Source organism: Monopterus albus, unplaced genomic scaffold (genome assembly GCF_001952655.1).
Source record: "Monopterus albus unplaced genomic scaffold, M_albus_1.0 scaffold20.1, whole genome shotgun sequence".
In the NCBI taxonomy this organism is placed as follows: Eukaryota; Metazoa; Chordata; class Actinopteri; order Synbranchiformes; family Synbranchidae; genus Monopterus; species Monopterus albus.
This window is the reverse complement of record NW_018127900.1, coordinates 2,492,121-2,510,554: the sequence shown is the minus strand read 5'-3', so window position 1 is coordinate 2,510,554 and position 18,434 is coordinate 2,492,121. Positions and strand designations below refer to the sequence as shown.

Here is an 18,434-nt window from a genome sequence, read left to right as displayed (position 1 = left end):
CACCAATAAATTCAACAAACCTTAATTGCACTACTGAGGACAAATGGACATTTACTTTGCATGTATTAACCCAGAAGAAACCAACATCAGGCTACATATCAACAGTAAAACAGCGTGCACGTTTACAGCGGAGGCCACACTATCAACAGAGCATAGTTTAATTTAACTAAGACATCATCTTGAACATTTATTACTGACATCCAGGGTTTTATCTAGTGCTAGGTTCCAGGACTAGACAAAGTAGAATTCACCAAATGTAAACATAATGCAACTGAAATAAGAACTTCCATTTCAACTTGTACTAAGACTATTCTTCTGTATGGCTGCTTTGAAAGGACAACCACAGTTGATGCATTTTTAAACTACATATAAGATATGTCATATTCTTTGGCCTACAAAGACAGTTGTTAAGATATCCTTCTTGAAACAGTTCCTCAACCAGAAGAAGTTTCTCTTTGTTCCAAAGAGATGAAGTGCCAGAGCCACAAATATCAAATTTTCATATTTATCAATATACTGTACAGGCTACACACAAAACCATTATGATGTGTTAGATGTTTTGACAGGGTAGAAAGAAACTTAGCGTATTGTGTTATCGCTGATATTCTTATATTTCATGGCACCAGAACAACTGGTATGGCTGAACAGGGATAACACCAACTTCCATAGGGGCCTGGGCTGTCCTGTTGCCGTATATTTAACTGTACCAGTGGGTTTCAGTCAGCAGGATAGCTTTTGAGTTTGCCCATGTTATAGTATTAATTAAATCACTGGATGTGTATTCTAGCATAGCTTTGATTTGGAGTACCATCCCTTGGTTAGGGATGGTTGTCCATGTATTTATATGCCATCCTGGATTGTCATTAACTCTGTGTCTTCTCCATCTCATAGTTTGTGTTCTCTCCTTTCTTCTCTCTCCCTGTAGGTATCCTATCCACAGCTGTATGTTACTGATGAGCAGTCACCAGCCACATTAACCTGCCCACTCTTTGTTTGTTTGTTGTTTCATTTCTTGTGTCTTGATGCTTTTCTTTTCATTCACCCCAACTGGTCAAGGTAGATGGCTGCCCACCAAGACCCTGGTTCTGTCAGAGGTTTCTTCCATTGAAGGGGGGATTTGTTGGGTTTTTCTCCATAATAATGTAAGGTCTTGACTTTACTATGTAAAGTGCCTTAAGGTGAGTTTTTGTTATGATTTAGCACTATACAAAATAGTTGAATTGAACTGAATTGACAGAGGACAGTTAGCTTTGGAAGATGTCTGCACACTGAGTCTCCACATCCTCCACAATTGTTATTTCAGCAAATATCAGACTGGGAGAATTAGTTTGACCTTGCTGGTACAAAAGGCCTTCACTCTGTTCTGACAACCTCTGTCTCAAAGTCATGGCTTTGAACAACAGAAAGGTATCCACACTGTGACTCAACACCGTATCCATCCTGCCACCCTGTCGCCATCAATCGCGTTATTTCATTTGGCACCCATGACCTTTAAAAAAGCCACAATCTAATCTGCTCCTTGTCTTACTAAACTATATCAGTCAATAACATGCAAAAATTGCAAATATTTCATTATTTTCCTTTTTTTAATCTGAGCTACCAAGAATTTGTTGATGGATGAAAAGGTTAGATCTTGCATTTTCATGGGTAGGTATTCCCTTCTGCATGATTATAGTCTGAGATAAAAGTGCTGAAATGAACAATGTCAAAGTACAGGACCCTGAAAGGCTGTTGGGCAGTAAACAGTGAAACATGAATAAATATAGGGAGGGCATGATTCATTAAAGAATCTACCCTGTATTGATTTCACCTAAGATGTTATACTTACCAGCTATGATATCAAAGAGAGCTTTAAATATGAAGAGGAAACGCTGTTGGATCCTGTTTCAGTATTTACACTAAGAACAAGAAGTGACACCATTATTTGTGTTTGTGGCATGAAATAATGTATGTGTGAGGGGAAAGGGAGAGAAACCGAGTGAGATGGTCTAGACAGAGACAGAGGGAGTGAGAGAGAAAAATGGTTTGGCATGAATCACAGACAAGGCGAGAAAGTGTTTGTAAGGTGACAAAGTCATCGTTCAAAATGCTGTCACAGTTTTCAGTGCAGAAAAACTGACTGAAGCGTGGTAGTTGCAGGTTGTCACTGTTTGTCTCTCAGTAGGGGTGTTTTTTTGTAGATCAACATGGCTCGTGTCTCTGAGGGACAGATGGATGACACTTAGTTGAAGTTTATCACAACACTGTGAGTGTGACTTCTCAGTCTTTTTCAGTGAAAGACACCAACTCATGAGTTTAGTGGAAATGTGTGATACGGGATTTGAAATAGTGAAAAAGGACATTTGAACTTAGAAATGCGATGAGCAGGTAAAGATGAATGTGTAGTCTAAAATTTTAAAAACATGTAGTCCTTATAACAATATAAGCATATGCCTACGGTCTCCATGGTTGAGTAGTATTTGTATGGGTTACAACGAATTTGGGCTTGTAAAAACGTTTGCATAGAAAATCTTTGCAATTGTTAAATCATTTTAAATATGTATAGACAGGATATGCAGGCTCCTTTAAAACATTTTGAACATGTGTAGAAAAGATGTGTAATTATTTTGAAAATTAAGCCAGTTTGTGAACATAGACAGAAAACAAATTGCACATAGAACTCTCAAGTTACTAGTACGAATAAAGAGTTTTACACCCGAATCTGATTGGACAATGACCATCCAATCACACAAGAGAGTCAAGCTATCCAATCAGAGGGCAGTTGGGTGTCACATGGTTATCTCCACTGCAGGTCCCGCCTGATTAAACTGCTTATATTTAGATGAAAGTCGGTGTGGCTGCATCTTTTACACAGGTGGGTAGTAGTAGAAAAATCATAGTAAATGTGTTTAGTTGTTATTTTGAGGTAAAGCAGTTGGACAAATGTGAACTTTCGAGTTTAGGTGGGCTATTTTATCAAGTGTTATTCAGAATCGAATGTTAGTGTAGAAGGTTAGCAAAACTCTGTTAGCAAGAAGCGTTATCAAGAATCGAATGTTAGTGTAGAAGGTTAGCAAAACTCTGTTAGCAAGAAGCGTTATCCAGAATCGAATGTTAGTGTAGAAGGTTAGCAAAACTCTGTTAGCAAGAAGCGTTATCCAGAATCGAATGTTAGTGTAGAAGGTTAGCAAAACTCTGTTAGCAAGAAGCGTTATCCAGAATCGAATGTTAGTGTAGAAGGTTAGCAAAACTCTGTTAGCAAGAAGCGTTATCAAGAATCGAATGTTAGTGTAGAAGGTTAGCAAAACTCTGTTAGCAAGAAGCGTTATCCAGAATCGAATGTTAGTGTAGAAGGTTAGCAAAACTCTGTTAGCAAGAAGCGTTATCCAGAATCGAATGTTAGTGTAGAAGGTTAGCAAAACTCTGCTAGCAAGAAGCGTTATCCAGAATCGAATGTTAGTGTAGAAGGTTAGCAAAACTCTGCTAGCAAGAAGCGTTATCCAGAATTGAATGTTAGTGTAGAAGGTTAGCAAAACTCTGTTAGCAAGAAGCGTTATCCAGCTCAAGTCAAACCAGGCGTGTGTCCGTGTGGTTAGGGACTGTTAGCCATTCAGTGTACTTAAGCTTTGCTTGAGCATTTTTAATTAGGCTAATCGTTAAAGCCAGCTTCCATGAAAATTTATGATTTAACTAGTAACTTCCTTTGTTGGACCTGCACTAGATTTGCATCTTCTTGTTTTCAACACCATCAAGTAAATAGTGTGTAGAAGACATTGCTCTTTGACTTTTTTTGTTTTTTGAGTACCTTTTTAGGCAAGTAGGCTACCTGCACTTTTACTTAAGTATTGAATTCTTCTGCCACCTCTGTGTAATATGGAGCCTGCCAGTCATTATCAATGAACTTCCTGAAAAGCCTGTTTTGTTCAAATTTAATGCGGATTGAAAATGTAAGCGCATAAACAGTGAAAGAAATACCGGGAGATAATGGCGTCAGTAAATAACCTAATGTTAAATAACAGTGGCCTATTAACCATGGAGAGAATTGCATGGAGAACTTCATATCCAAATCTTGATTATTAGAGATTTTCATGAGTATAATGGGAAGATTGTTGCTCTATAAAGCTGCAGGTAATTGAGTTTTGTCATGCTTTTTAAATGTTTTTGACTGAGGGAGACCACACATATAGGTGAAGTTAATTCAATGCTATGTGTAAATGACAGATATTGTGTAGAAAATGTTAGACAAAGGCAATTTACATTTTCATTGTAATTTTTTTATCAATATATTTTGTGATACATTTTTAGTTGCAATAATTGACTTTTTTCTACTCAAGTAATATTGTTGTACATTCAAGGTGGCAGTGGCCAGAGGTGCCGATCTCTGGTGGCACAGGGAACACAGCTAAGCTGATGACGATAATCACCAACAATGGAAAACACCTTCTTCATTAAACTGTGAACAGGTAACTTTCACCACAATAATAAAATCTCTGGTACAATTTCAAACATAGATTTGTAAGATGCTCTGTGTGTACATGTCTTAGGGTGCAGTGTGTATTGTTGCATTGTTTTTTTTTGTTCTTTATGAATAAAGTAGAGGCGCAATATAAAGAAAAGAAAGGCAGGTGACACGCTAATATCACAAAGTTTTGAATCTACATTCTGTAGTACAATTAAAACCTACACAGCTGAAAATATTTTTATCATTTTGTAAAAGAATTACAGTATATTGACTGTACTAGTACTTTAATATTTTAAGCTGCAGTGTCTGTAGTGAGCATGTTTTGCTCTCTGTTTTAACGTTTTCTTCACTTTAGTACAGCTGAAATCTGGGACATTTTGTTACGGTGGTTCTTGACAACTGCTGACTAGTTTACAGTAAATTGCCTGATTAAATGTGAGGGTAAACAACTAATTGGAATTGTTAAAATTGTTTGTTAGGCTTGATGGTGATGAACCCATTTGGCCTGCAGAGGGACAGAATCAGCAGTCTTGCCTCTTCTTGGGACTTGCCACCAGTAAGTATCCCTTCATAATCAGTTTATTAATACACTGCCCAGGCAAATTATTAGTTGCACCTGTACAACTGTATGCAATTTAATACAATACTTAAATAAAAAAAAAGTGTTTATAAAATTCAGTTATTGAGGTCATAGTTAACAGCGGTGTTGTACTGGACTACATTATATTCAGGTGTTTCTAATATTCTGAGCCGCCTCTATGTAGCTGGGGAGGACAATAATATAGACACCTCTGAATGTATAGTACGCCACCTTTAATGATCACCTCAATTAACTGAATTTATAGTCACCAAAAAACATTTTTAGCTTTATAAAGCTGTTAAGGCAGATGTTACATTGAAGGCATTAATGTATTTACTTGTCTTTTACAGCCACTCCTTCAGTTGTGGGTATGGTGTGAAAATCCTACTCGCAGGGTCAATGTGGAGCACCTCTTCCACAGTTAAGATTTCTCCAGTCAAGCAATTGCATTGCAGCTCACATAACTGGAGAAGTCTTCATTGTGGAAGATGAGATGCTCTACATTAACACCTTTGACTTTGATCCTTCTTAGGACCCAGTTGGTAGTGTGTGGCATTCACGTGGACAGCAAAGCAAGAATGTTGTTGTAGAGGGAAACACGTTGACAAGGTTCATCGTGTAACTGGCTAATTTTAAAAGTAATGTTCATTGCTTGGTTGTGTCAGTTCTGCTTCATGTCCTTTGTCACCAGTTAAGAACCAGAAATGTACATATTAAGTCAAACAGCAGTGCAAATATTCATAATTGGAAAAGTACTTATGCTATTAAAAAAAGAGGATTAGCCATATAAAATTTCTCTGCACACTTAAATGTATTTTATTGTAATAAAGTCACTACAACTTTAAAGCTATCTGGTTATTCTCTTGAAGATGTTGGGGTCAGGGCTTCCAGTTCTTCAGTGTACAGGGAGGAGGCCAGTTCTGGTGCCTGTACTCTAGCATGATCCATGTCCACATTTGGGCCCCCTGGAATGAGACAATATTCACAGTATTTTTAAACTACATTGTGAATTACTCTGAAACCTGCAGAGTAATTCACTGCACATGTACAAGCATGTATTTCTACAATAACGGTGAAGTAAAAGATCTTAATACCTGCACAGTTTTCTGTCTTGCCTTAACGTCCTCAGTAGGCTTGACAGGACAGTCAAACCAGTTTCCCCACAGCTGGTTTGGGGTGTGATGTGTCATGTTTGAAATGAAGGTTGTTCCATCCCTCAGGATATGCCCAGCTTGGAGCAGGGGATGAGTACAGTTTGAGCCAGCGCTCCGTCTTCCTCAAGGCTGTGGAGGACATCCAACAGATGTGACATCCCAAACATCAAGCCACAGGCCCTCTATCCTAAAAACAAGAAGTTTGTTCTGTAAACCATTGGTCCATATCACAGTAAAATGGACATTCCACTGAATCAGGTAATCCAATTATGAAAGCAGATTGAACTGAAATCTTTACCTTTGGTTAGGACAATTTTTTCCCTGAGATGACACTTCCCCATCACAGCCTTGCATGTCCACATTCTCAGCTCCTTGGTTCCCCCTCTAATGTGAATCAAAACAAACAGATTTTACATAAATCAGTATTGTCAATGTTAAGATGGGCAGTGTTTCACCATCAAACAAATGCCTTGCAGTGAATGCCTGGTTTGTTGCTGGCCATTTAGAGGAACAGGATCTGTGATAACAGTTTCAAGTCAACTCAGACTACTCAAAGTTGCTCAAACATTCCTGTTATTAGACATTTCAGTGAATTAAATATTAGATGATTGTGTACAAATTCTGAGGTGCACAAACTCCATTCCATTTTCCTCCACTTATCCAGAACCGGGCCACGGGGGCAGCAGTCTAAGCAAAGATGCCCAGACTTCCCTCTCTCCAGACACTTCCTCCAGCTCCTCCGGGGGAAGGCCGAGGCGTTCCCAGGCCAGCAGGGAGACATAGTCCCTCCAGCGTGTCCTGGGTCTTCCCCTGGGCCTACCATCAATTAACTTAGTGTTTTGAGTAATGAAAGCCAATCAGTGCTGATATCAACCAAATTACTTCAATACCATCAAGTCTCCATAAATGCTTTTCTACATTTGTAATTATTGATGCTAATGTTAACAGGACTTAAGGTTGTGGTAGCAGAGTTTCTTCCACCACTGAAAAACTTATTGTTTTGGCCTAATAAAAGAATACAGCCAAGATACTTCTGAAGTGGTATGAAGGTTTCTTATGTAATCTACACAAAAGTTGGACACTACAAATCTCAATCATTTGTATGTGCACCGTCCTGTGGAACAGGCTACATCACCACCAATGTTACATTGTTGAAACTAATGTGCGATCAGCTGCTGGTTTTTCTACAAGAGACGCCTCACTCCATTTCTCACTCTGCTGGAGTTGTAGTTACAGAAACACTGAATAATCGGTGAACTGAGTGTTTAATAGTTGGTGTTCAAGGCTGTTTTCTCACCTCCCTGCAACAAGCACACACACACCTGACAACAGTTTTCATTATGCCTGTCTTAACGTTAATTAACTTTAATTAATAAGGCAGGGCCAAATAGAAGAGCTCATTCATACCATGCTAAAGTTTGCATCCAATTCACAGGCTCCGGTTTGTCAGTTAAGGGGAATATTAAAGGAAATAAGTTATAACAAAGGGATATTTTCTCAATTTTTTCATCTCAATGTTGTGAAATGTGTCGGGCATTATAGAAAAGACCTTAACACTTAGTGAAACCTAGTTTTAGGTGTTTGCTATTTTTGCAGTTGTAAATAAGTTTTCAGTTACTGGGTTTTTGTCCCCTACCTAGCCCATGTCAGACCCAGTGGCCATCCTAAACCATATACTTAAATTTGAAGAATCTGTACTTGGTTAGAGTTTATAGAGTCTTTAAAACCATAACAAATTTGTGAAACCTTTATTCTATTTATGACAATGCTCCAAAGTGCGATTGTATTTTTTGTACAATTGTAAAATTGCCTCTTACTGCGGTTACAAATAAAATAGTTTTCAAAGTTAAAAGTGCGTTTCACTAAGTGACAGGGACCTTTCTAGAATGGCTAACGCCCTTGTGTAGCACACTGAGATGAACAAACTCGTAGAAAACGGGGGAAATACCGCTTTGCATTATAATTTAGGTTTCCCCTTGACTGCAAAATCTGTGGATCGGTTAGATTAAGCAGGTTTAATGATTAGTCTGACAGTGATTAAAGTTGCACTCAAGCAAAGTAAGCATAGGCTGAATTTACTCTTGAAACGTTTCTTGCTAGCAGATGTTAGCTAAAGTGAGGCATTAAAATTAAAATCTGGCTAAGTAGCCCACCCGAGCTACAAACTATACATTTGGACAACTGCGTTACCTCAGAACAGTGAAGCACATTAAATGTGCTGCGATTTTCTAGTTTCTTTTGAAATTTCTACCCACCTGAGTAGCAGCAGAGCAGGCACCGACCCATCGTCCATCATGAAATTCTACTACAATCATACCTCGACTTTTATAGCCTCTTGCAGTGACCAGGTGAAGGGCTGAACTGCCCTGATTGGAAAAGTTTGACTCTACTCTCTGATTGGATAATCCATCCATTATCCTGAATCTGATTGGATAATCGTTATCCAATCAGATTCAGGTGTAAAAACAACTCAGAATTTGTAATATTTATGATTTGGTGCTCATAACATAAGTTAATGTAATAACAAGTTGTAGGTGAAATTTATTTATTTATTTTTTATCTGTACACAGATGTTCACAAATGCTTAATTTCAGTGTTTTATGTAACAATTTGTTTTCACATTTTCAGGTGTTCAAAAACATTTTTACTAGTAGAAATCTTTTCTACAGATGCTCCAGAAGGTAAAAACATTTACTATATTTAGCGATACAAATATACAATTAAAACACCTGAAATACTGGGACAGTCTGCGAAAGTAGAGGCTATTCTGGCCTGGTAAGTGTGGAAGGTAATGTTCATGTCAATGATTTATCACAGATCTCAGGAATTGCTGGATGTCGTATTGCAGCTAATTGATCATCCCTGTTATCTTATTAATGTGGGCGAAGAAGCATAATTTAAGGTCTTTTATGAACAGTGTCATCTTTAAAGAAGAGTACATGAAATAAAACAATAAAACCTATAGACAGTTTCTATTTATGCATCTGTTTGTGTGTGAGTGCATGTGTGAGGAGGAAGACAGACATGATGACTGACAGTAGAAAGAGGATTTACTGTCTGTTGCCCAGAGGCTAATCCTAAAACAGTGTCCCCATCTCTATCTTTCTCTCTGATCCCATTCCTGTTCTACAGTCTGCTCTCACTCTGCAGATCGAGTCTCTCTGGACTGGGCTGCAGGATACACACCTGCCCTCTCTTGCCTCTACTCTTCAGCTGTCCTCAGGTGAGTGATGGATTCCCTGTCAATAACTTCTCATTTCTTGGTTTTGCAGGTCCTTTCCTGATTCGTGTTTCTTTCCTGTTTGTGCAACAAGCAAGAACTACTGCAGTAACTGTGACGAGTAATGGGCAGACTGACTTCTCCACTAGGATTTGAACCTTTAACCTTCCGGTTGGGAGACAACTGTTTTTTTTTTTTTTTTTTTTTTTGATCCCATTAGGGGCATCCGCTTTCCTCATAAAAAGAAATCCATATGCAGTTTTACTGTTGTGAGAACATGCATGAGTTAATCAGACTACTGAATGTTTTGAATAGTTTATAATAATAACTGATGCTTTGTTTCACAATATGTATGCACAGAACAAGAGACTCCAATCTTTTCATCAGCTCTGAATCCTAGCCAATCAAGGGCCCCTATTACTCTTCTGATGATAATCCCTCTAATCCTACCTTATTCTACCCTCTTTACTCTTTAACCCCTCCTTTTTACCTTAATGTGAAGTGATCCCAAACATACAGTATCTTACACTCTCCCTGACTCCTTCATTCAAATCAAATCAAATCAAATTTTATTTGTATAGCGCCAAATCACAACAAAAGTCATCTCAGGACACTTTACAAAGTAAGGTCTAGACCTTACTGTTATCAATATTATTACATAGGGAAAACCCAACAAATCCCCCTTGAGCAAGCACTTGGCGACAGTGGGGAGGAAAAACTCCCTTTAAAGGAAGAAACCTCCGACAGACCCCGGCTCTTGGTGGGCGGCCTTCTGCCTCGACCGGTTGGGGTGAGTGGATAGAGGAGAGACAAAAGAAGAAAAGCAACAAGACACAACAATCAAACACTGATCAGGTCGATGTGGCTGGTGACTGCTTGTAAGGGACGCAGAGCTCCAGGGCCAGGGCAACCTGCAGAAAGGTACAGGGAGAGAGAGAGAGGACACCTTTTGCGTGCGTCTTGTGTTTCTGTAATGTAAAAAGCAAGTAAAGTAAAAAGTAATACCTAATAAAGAACTTGAAAACTACCAAACCATTATCTTACGGAGCTATCCAAAGCCACTTATATGGTAGGAAAAGTTGTTCATTTTACAACCAGGTGTTAGCCAAACAGGTACCTGCAAATGTTAACCACATGTGTTTCTTGCGAGTGGGGTGGTAGCATATATTTCACCTTCCCCCTCTTCATAAAATATTGCTAGGAACCACAAGTAGACCTGCATTCACACAGCAAGATGCTCTGGTGGGATGATAAGGCTCTATGAGGTCTTTAATGGAGACTTGTCATTAAGGGCTTTTTATGTTAGGAGAAGGATTTTAAATTTTATTCTGGATTTTACAGGGAGCCAGTGGAGAGAAGCTAATATAAGAGATATGATCTCTTGCTAGTTCCTGTCAGTACTCTGGCTGAAGCATTTTAGATTAAGGCTTTTTATGGAATTATTGGGACATCCTGATAGTAAAGAGTTACAGTAATCCAGCCTGGAAGTAACAAAGGCATGGACCAGTTTTTCAGCCTCACTTTGAGACAGGATGATCCTGATTTTAACAGTTGATTGTTGGGACAAACAGCTCGGAGTCGACCCCTGACCTTGACAGGAGAGATCTAACCCAATGTATGGTGTGTTCCCTGTGTTTTTGACTCGGCTTGTTCCTCTGACTATTCTGTTCTGCCTTGCCCTCTTGCTTCAGACTGTCACTGTGTATAATTATCGGACTTCCCTTTGGACTACGTATTTGGATTCCTCTGCTGTATGTGTTTGCTGGCTCTGATCTCGGACTGTTTATACCGACCTGTGATTTTTGTGTTTCACCGTGTCTTGTATGGTTTTGTTTAGCGTTAGTTCTCTTATTAAAGAGACGGTTTTGTTTTACATTTCCTTGTCTGGCCTTTTAATTGAGTTCACCCTCAACATTTTTGGCAGCATAACGCGCCGATTCCTGACATGTGGTGTGTGCGTGTGTGTTTGTCTTTATATACTTGTGCGAACCAACCCCTGATGGAACACCTTTCTTGTGTGGACATTTCATTGGTGACTTTCACCAATGCGGTTTCTGTACTATGATGGACTCTAAATCCTGACTGAAAATCCTCAAACAAATCATTCTTGTGCAAGTGGTCACATAACTGCTTTGCAACAGCTTTTTCAAGGATTTTGGAAATAAATGGGAGATTGGATATTGGTCTATAATTAGCTAGGACACCTGGGTCAAGAGTAGGCTTTTTGAGTAGAGGTTTAATTACTGCAACTTTAAAAGCCTGTGGAGCATAGCCTGTTAATAGAGAGAGCTTAATCAGATCTAGTATGGATGTGTTGATTAGGGGAAAGATGTCTTTGAGCAGCCTTGGATGGGGGTCCAGGAGACATGTTGATGATTTAGATGAAGCAATTGTTGAGGTCAACTCAGAGAGATCTATAGGAGAGAAGTAGTCCAAGTATAAATGAGGTCTTACAGATGTTTCTAAAGCCATTCAACTGTATCTGTCTTTAACTCTCTTCTCTACAAGTCTTTCTAATTCCCCACACCTCCAGTCAAACTCAATTCCACTCTTCCTTTCAACTCTCTCTCTCTCTCTCTCTCTCATTATTCCCAGTATTTATCCCACTCCTCCTCACCACCCATCCACACCATGTTTTCCTTCCTGTCTTGTGTAAGCTCAGCTGACCAGCCCAGGATGTCAGAAAGAATCATGTGATGTCCTGGGCTGATGCCAATTCTGAGCTGGTATTTAAGCTTAACCTCTGCTATAGTCAGTACTGTGTGAAAGGTGACTCTGACCTGGGACCCATAATGCACATTTATATGATGGCTAATCAGAGCAAAAGATACAGCAGTGTGTGATAGGAGTGCTGGAATATTAACCTATTCTTCATCTTATAATGCTACATTTATTTTTTCTACACTGTACTTGTTGCTCAGTATCCAATCACAAATCATCGCTCAGTCATCTGATCACCTTATCTGGCGGCTCTCCCAGGGTGGCCAATCAGAAGGCTTCTGTCTGCTTCTAGAATAGTCTCATCACACAATGAGATCCCAGCAGTACTTGGGAACCACCACCCTAACACCCACTGGAAGTGCTCATCATGTATTGGCACAAAGGATGGATAACATTGTGTTTTTGATTTTTTTTTTTTTTACTCTTAATTATGACCAAATTCTTTAATGCTGTTCCTTCTGAGCACTGTGGTCACTGTGGTTGATTAAAAATTAAGATATATTTTAAGTTCTGCTATTTTAAAAAATAGTAATTTAAATAAAAGCTACAACTAATACAACTACAAAAAGGAAAGTGAATTGTAAAGCCTTGGATTGCTCTAATTTCATCACTAAGGGATTTCTGAAAAATAAAAATAATAAAAAATCCACAGTGTTGCTTTAATGCTGCACATTAAATACTCTGCTATGATATTTATAGGCTGCAGAATGTTGCCATTAAATGTGCAGTTTAACACATTAGCAGTCATCTGACATGTTGTTACTGTCTAAGATCGACACAAACAGCACCTTACACTGGCAGAACGTGTAATTTTACTTTTTTGAATAAATAAATTACACACATTGAAGCTGACAGAAAGTCACTTTGCTCTCTGACCATTCACCAGGTAATTACCTAGACCGCATCACCATGGCAACCTCATTCACCCGTATGATATCTGGCCGTAATGAGGGAATGATTTTGGCCGGCATGGGAGCTGGCACACTGGCATCTGGATACCTCCTCAGTGACAGCTCCACTGCTGCTGAGAGGAGGAAGTTCTACCCACCCAAGTACATGTGTGTCAGTGAGTACCTGTGTAGTTGTGAGGTAGTTTAGTAACGATCACCTGGACAGTCAAGTTGGCTGCCTCGGTTCTGTACCGGAAGCAAATTCCTTGTGTGTAACATACGTAAAGGTGATTATTACAGTTTCAGTTAAGGAGAATAGTAAGGCATCAATTAACTACAATTGTAAACTAAACTAAACTAAATTAGACATCAGTACATTTCAGCATGTGTTATCTCAGCAGACTGAGATTTCAAAACCTGTAATTTATACAAAAACTAACTAAAATAATATATTTGACTTTACTGAGATGCAGTGTATACATGTAAAAACCTTCCAGCAAAGTGAAGTGAGATAAATATGTGTGCTTTTCTCAATGCTAAATATAAACAAGACCGTTCCTGTCACCACAGAGAGGCCTGCATCTGCCACTGCATAATTTCTTGGCAAAGCCATCCTCTTGAAATTATAGCAATTCATGTTAGCACATCTGAAAGACTGAATAATTCATGGAGAATATAAAAAGGTACAATGTACTATATTTATGTATGCCTTTAGAAAACTGCAGAGATTTACTGTATGATTATATCTACCTACCACCGAAGCATGACTCCAGCAAACTAAACATTTCATTTCAAAATTACATTTTAATTTTAATAGTTTATTTAGCAGACACAATGAACAGCCATTGACTGCCCCAGCGTTAGTTATAGTGCTGAATTTAATCTGCAGTCCCTGTGCAGGAAATACAAAAATGTTACAGAATTTCACATAGTGCATCATCACACAAGAAAATGTCTTATGACATCATTAAAACATTAAGTGATAACACACTAAGCATCACACATGATAAAATCCTAATATTAAAATTGCAATGCAGATAGTAATGATTTGTAGTGCAATTAAATTTCATTACACATCTAAGATACAGATGTATTTGTTTTGGGGGGCTTGTGAAAACAGCTCTAGGCATACTTGTTTGTCCAAATGTTGATAACCTTCGGCAGTGCTGATTACCCCGACTTGCTGAAACACAACAACTGCATGGCAGCAGCTCTGACCCCAACCATTTATGCACACCTGAGAGACAAGACAACCCCCAATAACTGGACCCTAGACCAGTGCATCCAGACTGGGGTGGACAATCCTGGACACCCCTTCATCAAGATTGTGGGCATGGTAGCTGGAGATGAGGAGAGCTATGAGGTTGGGGATAATATTTGCGCTGAGTTGTGTCTTCAGTCCTCAAAATGGGAAAAACTGAGTGTTTGATTTTGCTCACCAGGTGTTTATTGAACTTTTTGACCGTGTCATCAAGGCTATGATCCTCGCACAATGAAGCACCCCACCGACCTGGATGCTTCTAAGGTTACACCTACATCTCTCATCACTTCTTTGCTCTGTGTATCATATGATCTTGTTCATACATCAGTTCCTGTACCCACGCCTATATACAGTGACCTAACACGTTCTCCTCCTCAGATAACCTTAGGAATGTTTGATGAGCGCTATATGTTGTCAACTTGTGTTCGTACTGGTTGTAGCATCCATGGACTTGGTCTTCCCTCAGCGTGCTCACGCTCTGAGCGCCGTGAAGTGGAGCGTGTGGTCGTAACGGCTCTGTCTGGCCTGACAGGAGACCTGGCTGGTCGCTACTACAGCCTGGGCGAGATGTCTGACAGAGAGTAGCAACAGCTTATTGATGTTAGTGAACAGTATTACACACCTGTTCTGTTTTTTTAAACATCTTTTGCCACCTAATGCCTTTCTGTTTCCTCTGTTCATTTACTGGCCAAACAGGAGCATTTCCTCTTTGATAAACCTGTGTCACCTCTGCTCACGGCAGCTGGGATGGCCAGAGATTGGCCTGATGCCCGTGGGATCTGGTAAGACAAGGAGAAACTCATTCTAAAAGTCATATTGCTGACTGTGTAGCTTACCCTGAAAAACCTGTAGTCACTGCAAAGTTTCCCTATAGTGCCTGGAAACAATAGCGCTCATTCTATCATTCATACCATAGCTATCACTGGTTGGTTTGTGTTGGGATCAGTGGATTTTTCTTTCACCTCTCTTGTGCAGGAACACCCTGATCTCCCGGTCTCCAGCTTGCTTCTCTAAAGTTTAGGCCACTGCTGTTAGTTTAAAAAGGGCTAATTACAATTACAGGTTTGGTTCATTCATAAGTGTTTTTGTATTAGTTTTTCATTTGATGCTTAATATATCAGTGGCACAGTGGTATCCCAAAACATGCACTTGCAGCACCTGCAGCCCCAAATTAAAATGATCATTTACTAATCAAATTTCATTCTTCTCTGCAAATTCAAAATTTCTTCTTTGTGCCTCCATAACTCCAGCTGCAGGATAGTTTTCTTTTCGATAAAGCACTGCTTCTCTGACCCCCACCTGTGCCTTCATAACCCATGACTAGCTTAACACTAGAGGCATTTGTTTTGCTGAATGTGACCCAGTTGTATCAGCAAATGTATTAACATGAAGTTTAACCCTGCCCTCAGGCACAACAACGAGAAGAACGTCTTGATCTGGATTAATGAGGAAGACCACACAAGGATCATATCCATGGAGAAAGGAGGAAACATGAAGAGAGTGTTTGACAGATTCTGTAAAGGTCTTCAACATGTATGTCTCTGTCTCCCTGAACCACCATGGTCCTCTGTGAACTTTTAAAAGTCTCATTCCTCCATAATCAAAATAGTTCTTACATGCAGTTTATCTTAGTGAAAGGTAAAGCATAAAGATGTAACAAAAAATTGCCTACAAGACTGAAATAAAACAAGGCCATAAAGACAAATATTAACAAATAGTAACAGGGCATGATCTGCAAACATTTTAGTTTTCTTTCCAGAGTCTGTTACAGCTATTTTAAGGTGTATTCAAAAACACAACGATATAGATGCTATTTTCTTGTAACCTCTAGGTGGAGCAATTAATTCAGGAGAGAGGCTGGGAGTTCATGTGGATCGAGCGTCTGGGCTACATCCTTACCTCCCCCTCTAACCTCAGTACTGGGCTCAGGGCTGGTGTGCACGTTCGTCTGCCCCTACTCAGCAGGGTAATGCAGGAAACACACTGGTTGCTCATATAAAAGCACTGCACACACAAGGACATGCTTACTTTTGTATAATAGTTCTCATGTCTGAAAATGATTGAATGTGTGTGATGCTTATGGTCTAGGACCCCATTTCAAAAAGATTCTGGATAACCTGAGGTTACAGAAGAGAGGCACAGGAGGTGTTGACACAGCTGCTACTGGAGACATCGCTGACATCTCTAACCTCGACTGTCTCGGCAAGTCAGAGGTAAATACCTGAAGAGGATGGCAGCAGCTGAGGTAAACGTAGAAATGAGCAGCAGGCAAACAGAGACAGAGACAGACAGAGAGCAGACTTCCCAACAGATGTGGGCTATGAGTAACTGTATGCCCCACTGTTCCTCAATCTGTAATCCAGGAAAGGATGTGCCAGGTGAGGTTGTTTCCTGAGCTGAGCCTTTCATGCAGAGCTTCCACACAAGCTGAGTACCAACAGGCACTATCGGTTTAATGTGATGATAGGTCAGGCTGTAGTTTAGCCTTCTTCTGGTTGCAATAAAAGAGGCAGGATTAGTGTATGGCCTCAGAGGAAGCCTTGCCTGAAAGGTGAAACTCAAGGAGCAAAACTCGACTGGTGCTAGGTGACCTTTCCACTGCCTCCTGAGATGAGCCCATCTGTCAACTTATAGGGCATTGCAGTCAGTCAGATGACAGCTAGGAGCTAATCACTGAAACCAACTGGAGTTCTTATAACACTAAATACAATCCTGGCTACTTCTAAGCATCAGTGCCACACTGTGGAGAACCACTGAGTAATTATCAGTTAATCCAAATGTAACAAAAATGCACATATGAAGTTATTTGCGACACTTGTTACCATGTATCCACAGGTCAAGCTTGTACAGTTAGTAGTTGATGGTGTAAACTACCTAACTGAATGTGAGAAGAGGCTGGAGAGGGGGCAGGACATCAAGAGCCCCTCCCCCATCCCCCCGTTCAGGAAGTGAACACCCCCTTCGCTGGGAATCCTGGGATAGAGCAGGTGCTTCGACCGCTGGTCGTTAAACTGCTAGGTCTTGCAAGATATTGGTGGCGTGTAAAGCATACTTGCACAATCCATTTATTACATGTACATGAATTACAAACATAATAAACTCTCTTTATGAACTGAGTTGTATTGTTGGGAGGTGATTTCAAACTTTAGTGGTGTTACAGCTGCTGTGGTGGAAATCAGAAAATAACCTGAAACCTGAAGCATGAAAAAGAACCAAGCTTGTCAACAGTGGTGGAAATTAACTAAGTACGTCTACTCAAGGACTTTGAGTGTTTCTAGTTTATCCTTTAGCCATCCACTTCACAACACTTCTGAGGAATATACAGTATGTTAAAGTCTGCTCCACTTTGCTCTGACAACTATACTTTTCTGACTGAATTTTTATATTTAAAGCATTTGATAATGTTTCAAAAATACAAAGAAATAACCTTTTTTTTAAGCTCTGGACCCCTTAAAAGCAGTGTCTATTTAGGATCCCTTGTCATGATTTAGATGTTGTTAGCAGTTCCACCAAAGAGTCATTTCCCCCGGTAAACTTTCTCAAGTGGTTGGGAACCACAGTATTACCAAATCTCCAATAAAGTATAGAGAAAACCCCCCACAGTGAATAAAAAATAATAAGAAAGTGGCCAAATGACGGATAACTCCTCAGCAGCAGGTGGTTAACATGGCATTCAGACCTATGAGGCCTTCAAATACATTTGGACTCTTGAAGGAAACCTTTGAAGATCCTGGTGGACTTTTGAAAAGAATTAGCTTTTTGCACTGTAAATCATTAAGTATTCTGAAAAATATCTGTATAACTTCCACTTATGTTTTTATACTTATACATTGACCTACTGCATACTTTGAAGTATTTGTATATACATATAGCATGTAGCAAATATTAGTTACACACTGAATATTATATTTTTAATACTGATGTTTTGCTGCGCCTTTTCCCTTCAGAATGCACATACTGTCAGAGTATGACTCTTTATGCTTCTTTAAAAAAAATAAAATCTGTCAAAACAACAGCATAAATACATTTATTCAGGAAACTGCAGATGGCTTGTACTTATATTAGGTATATTTTAGGGGAAAGGACAGCTTGTTTGGGAAATTCTTCACATGGTCAGGATCATCCTGTCTGTAGTTACAGTTTTAAAACCAAGTGTATAGGGCAGTA

The 18,434-nt window shown here is 39.5% G+C and overlaps 2 long non-coding RNA genes and 1 pseudogene across 3 annotated transcripts; 2 read left to right on the top strand and 1 right to left on the bottom strand.

Moving 5' to 3' along the window:
• The first annotated feature begins 2,776 nt into the window (after positions 1-2,776).
• On the top strand, positions 2,777-9,522 carry LOC109956507 (uncharacterized). Of its 2 annotated transcripts, none has more exons than XR_002274421.1 (4): positions 2,777-2,854; positions 4,335-4,442; positions 4,921-4,997; positions 9,448-9,522. It is a non-coding gene; the product is annotated as an uncharacterized LOC109956507 (long non-coding RNA). The 2 variants fall into 2 exon arrangements; XR_002274420.1 differs by lacking the exon at positions 9,448-9,522 and adding an exon at positions 5,372-5,726.
• On the bottom strand, positions 5,818-8,516 carry LOC109956506 (uncharacterized). The gene is made up of 4 exons (XR_002274419.1): positions 8,431-8,516; positions 6,474-6,559; positions 6,116-6,362; positions 5,818-5,986 (listed from the first exon to the last, which is right to left on the bottom strand). It is a non-coding gene; the product is annotated as an uncharacterized LOC109956506 (long non-coding RNA).
• A 3,182-nt stretch (positions 9,523-12,704) lies between the features above and the next one.
• Positions 12,705-17,337, top strand: LOC109956491 (creatine kinase U-type, mitochondrial-like; annotated as a pseudogene).
• Positions 17,338-18,434: the final 1,097 nt, after the last annotated feature.